Source organism: Clinocottus analis, unplaced genomic scaffold (assembly GCF_023055335.1).
Source record: "Clinocottus analis isolate CAN_PGR_092001 unplaced genomic scaffold, fCliAna1.0.p SCAF_11, whole genome shotgun sequence".
In the NCBI taxonomy this organism is placed as follows: Eukaryota; Metazoa; Chordata; class Actinopteri; order Perciformes; family Cottidae; genus Clinocottus; species Clinocottus analis.
In genome coordinates this window covers 14,809,719-14,814,499 of record NW_027175832.1, presented here as the reverse complement: position 1 = coordinate 14,814,499, position 4,781 = coordinate 14,809,719, and positions in this window count along the sequence as shown.

The following is a 4,781-nucleotide window of genomic DNA, read 5'->3' as shown; positions in this document are numbered from 1 at the left end:
CAGAGAGATAGATATGTTTTGTAAATTAACAGACTCAGTGACATGTAATGTTATGGTTTAAATGTTAATTGTTAGTACTGGTTCGGGAGGTCAGTGAATGCCAGCGAAGAAGTCGGGTGAGCGTTCAACTTCAGAAGTGTAAATCATGGCCTTTTTTGTTGGTACAGCTTTTAATAGTTTTCATAAACAGTTCAAATTTAAAGGACGAAAGTAATTCATGAGTTTTCTTAGCAAACTCTATAAAATGATGTTCACAAGTCAATTACAGCCCACCCGCTCACTATAGTTCTTATCACTACAGCTCATCTTGATGCGGCAGGAATGGTTTCTATTGCTGTACTTTGTTTGCATCCAATTGCATCAGTTTCCCTCAGGGGAAGTTCGTAACCTGCCAAACTAATATTAATCTAAAAGGTGTCATGTGTGTTTGTTAGTTTTACTTCAGGGTGAGCTTAGTGTTTTAGGATGACAGTCAACCCGCCTATCTAAATAAGCTCAAAGCAACACGACCGGTTGGTCCCATATGAAAAAGCATCACGACCAACCAACAAAGAACATGTTAACAGTTTGTGCTTTGTTGTGCTTGTACAATGACGACACAAAATCCCTCTGCAGTGAAGAAGTCGGGTGATCGTTCAACTTCAGAGTTCATTAAAACAGCTCTACTCAGCAGTTTTTCGCAATTTTCATGAAATAAAATAAAGGCCATCATGGCCATTTTTGTGGTTACAGCTTTTAATAGTTTTCATAAACAGTTCAAACTGTAAAAAAAGGTAATCAACTTGTCAACATATTTTTATTGAGTTTGCTAAGAATAATCATGAATTACTTTCGTCCTTCAAATTTTCTGTCATAGAAAAATAATCAAAATATAACATATTCATAGAATAATACAAAGTCGTTGCAGAAAACATCCATAACACATTTACAAATATTTCCCATAATTTTTTAGAGTGTCAAATGTATATCTAAATCTTTCTTAAGAAAAGGCTTTGGAGGGACAAGCTGGTATTAAAAGACAACGTGGTCGGTGTTCAAATTTTTTTTTATTTGGTAGATGTTTCACATCGCTCACATATCTGCACTTGTTCTGTTTTGTTTTGCAATTTGCTTTTAGTTTTCCAAAAAGAGCTATTTAGTAGTAACTACATATTATTTATTTGTCATGTCTGTTAATTATGTATGGATGTGCACTGCCTTGAAGTAATGATTACAATTTATTTATTTATGCTTTTATTAATTTATCAACCTATCCTTGTGGAATAGTGGAATATTTTTTGTTAATTTTTCATCTTAAGTGGATTATTATTGTTGTATTTAACCTTTACATTATTAGTTGGACCATGGTATTAATAAAACAAAACTACAAGATAGTAAGAGCTAAACTGGAGCTTCATTTATCCAATTTCCACTTCGGTGGAAAAAGTGGGCCGGTCTTGAGCTTAAAATTCCCGGGCTGAAAAGTGGCCCCACTCCGGCCCTGCACACACACACCAGACAAAGAGACACACACCACCTGGATCATTAATGCCAGTTATTAGGCTCTAAAACTCAGAGTGTGTTGAGCAGCTGTCCTCCAGCTCTCTGTACTGATGTGGTCTGACTTTGTTGAGGACGAGCGCATGGAGACTGAAGAGAGAAGGAGGGAGATGTTGTCTCCAGTGACCTTGCAATAATGTCTCCATCACCGGTGAAGGGTGTAAAGGTATGAGAAGAAAGAGAGAGCAGTGGGGTTCGGATGATAATCCCTGTGTGCAGACCATGGGGGTCACAGTGATTCTCCACCTCGCTCTTACATAAACTCTGTCAAAAAAGGTCAGGAGGAAACGATTGTTCCCTTCCAGTCATTTAAACAGCATGCAGCATTGGACGATGGACTCGATTATAATTATAATACGCCGTATCGGACAGACTTGAGATGAGCAGCTGCGTTTGACCTTCCCCATATTGTCATTTTGTGTCCAATAAGCTGAATATACAGACATACACAATCTTTTTCTTTAAGAATCATTCGTGGATGGATAAAAACATATTTTCTTTAATACTCCATTGCAAGTAAAGGTCTTGAATCCAAAATGTCACTTAAAGGCGCAACACAACCGTAAACCAACTCTCACAGGTGTTTTCACGTACTGCCTAATTAGGCCTCGTCTCAGGACTTGTCTCCCATGCCACACCTTAAGGTGAGGCAGCTTCCACCTTTACTTTATTCTATTTTATTGTGTCATTACATTTACACCATTCATCCATTTCTACTTTCATTGGCCATTCTTGGCCAGTTTCCCCCAAAAATGTTTTTGGAGTATTCCAATATATTGTATTGTATTAATGTTTGAGCAGGTAATGATATGTTATTGAATGTATTTAACGTCGTGGGATTGTTTGATGTTGTGATGAAATTGTTCAACTTATATAAACTTGCTGTTGGCCACTGCTAGCAGCACAACAGGCAACACTAAGGTATTACCACTTTCCACCATTTTTAGGGTGAACTTCCAGCAGTTACGACATTGAATGTATTACCAATATTCATTCTTCTTTTAGCTCTGTTTTGGTCTCCACCAACTCATCAAGTATGTTCAACTAGTTCCTAACTTTATCTAGTCAGTGCCAAACAGGTCGGGTACATGGAATTTAATAGCTGCCTGCTATTGTTACCAGCAACACTGAGAGGAGCGGCAAGAGCGAACCAAGACATTACAGACGGGCTGTAAATCCAAAACAATGAGCTGAAAGAACAAAAAAGTGATTAGCAGAGCTGAAAATAAATCGCTGTAGATCTGTCACTACGGACACATTCAGCTGGTCATATGGAAATACTGACCCAGCATTAGTGGTACAGCTGCAAAACTTCAACAGCATGTTTGCATGATACACCAGACACAGGAAGCAGCATTTTTGCAGGAGACAAACAAAAGATGTGCCCTGCCTATTGGCTCCAAGCATTGCTGCATAAATCACAAGGCTAAATGGTCTATGTTTAAGGTTTAAGCACTACCCATTAGAGAGTCATGTAAGGCTGTCACCATTGTGTTTATTGGAGCCATTAAGCAATTTATAAAGAAAACACATCTGTATTGCAGTATGCAAGTGTTTATCCTCTTCATCTCGGAGGACCTTTGAACCAAACGTCTTTTTTTTTTTTTTTACTGTATTTTAATTAACTAAGCAAAAAAAAAAAAGAAACTTGGAGCAGCTTTTGGAGGAGGAGGATTCGGAAGAAAAGGGCAAATGAGGGGAGAAATGACAAGTAAAGGAAGATGTGAGATGGACAGCAGATAGAGGAAAGACGAAGGTAAACAGAGGAAGAAGAAAGTGAATGATGGATGGATGTGTGTCTGTGTGTCCGTGTGAGCGGGGAGAGAGGTATACAGAGAGGAAGAGGTGTGTGAGGGCACCATTAAAGCCTTGTACTATAAATCTCTGACAGTGTGTGTGTGTGTGTGTGTGTGTGTGTGTGTGTGTGTGTGTGTGTGTGTGTGTGTGTGTGTGTGTGTGTGTGTGTAGATAACGGAGGGATGTCTCTCTCCATTCTGGCTCTGTCAGAATGATGTATGCATCCCTTTCTTCCTCCCTGTGAAATATTACAGGGGGGCCCTGTGTGTGTGATCTCAGCCAGCGTGTGGCCAACATGTTTGGTAATTCTTCACCTCTTATCAGCACTCACATGAGGTATTGTAGACGCGAGACTTGTGGCTGCCTGGGAAAAGAGACAAAATGACCCAGAAACACAGTCGCACACATACAGATGGCCGGCAAACCGAACAAAAACGAGAGAAAGTCGTGGACAGGGGAGAACCAGGCAACAGCTGACAGTGACAGCTTTCTTGATCGAGGGCTCCGAGCTTGACAGGTGTGATTGATGACATAATGGCAAGCACATTTCGTTGCTCTGCTCTTCATTTAGCTGACAGCGTTTTCTTTATGGCACCTTGTGTTATGGTATCATAATCATGCCAGCGCCGATGGAGCGCCCGAGGAATAAATCTTTATAAACCCACCCCACCACCACCACATGAGCTGCGGCTGAGCTGTTGCCGCTGCTCAGGCCTCTTTGTCACCTTTGCGCTGTTTCCAATGGCTGCCTTGGCTGTCACTCAAATGATCTCATCATTCAACTGCGTGCGTCATGGACAGAAGAAGTTCTGAAAGACATGGAGGAGGGCGAAAGGGAAAGGAGGGAGAGGATGCTGAATGTGTTCCTCTTCAGGTGTCATCTCACCTGTACCCAATGGGACTCATGGCGAGCGATGGTTTTGAATATGTAGTGCTGCTCTTAGAAGCTGCGCTCAACAATGAGTGAAATAACTTTGTGTGGTGTGATTCCGTGTAATGTACCCATACTGATTTCGCAACTTATGGTTCCATTTAGAGTAAAATAGGTGGTGGCTACCACAGAGTTATTCAGAAGGTTATTACAGCGTTTGGTTGTTCTGATCTCCACCTTCTCGTGTCATTTCCTGTTTAAAAAGCGAAGATGATGATGGCCAAAAACCAAGATGGCTTTTGTCAAAATTTGACTTCATGGTGAGTAATACGTTCTATGATACTGATTAAGATTCGTATACACCTTTGAAGGGTAGCTTAACACACTCTGAAGATCTATTTCATTTTTGCTGACCTGCAGTGGTTTAGCTTCTCCCCTTATGTAGACGTGGGCATGTTTGTACACTGTGACATCACTGGTGTGATTGTAGGTTTGTAATCACAGACCACACGAATTCAGACGTCTCTCAGGAACAAGTATTCTTTTGCCGGATATTAATGTGTTCATGCAGGCC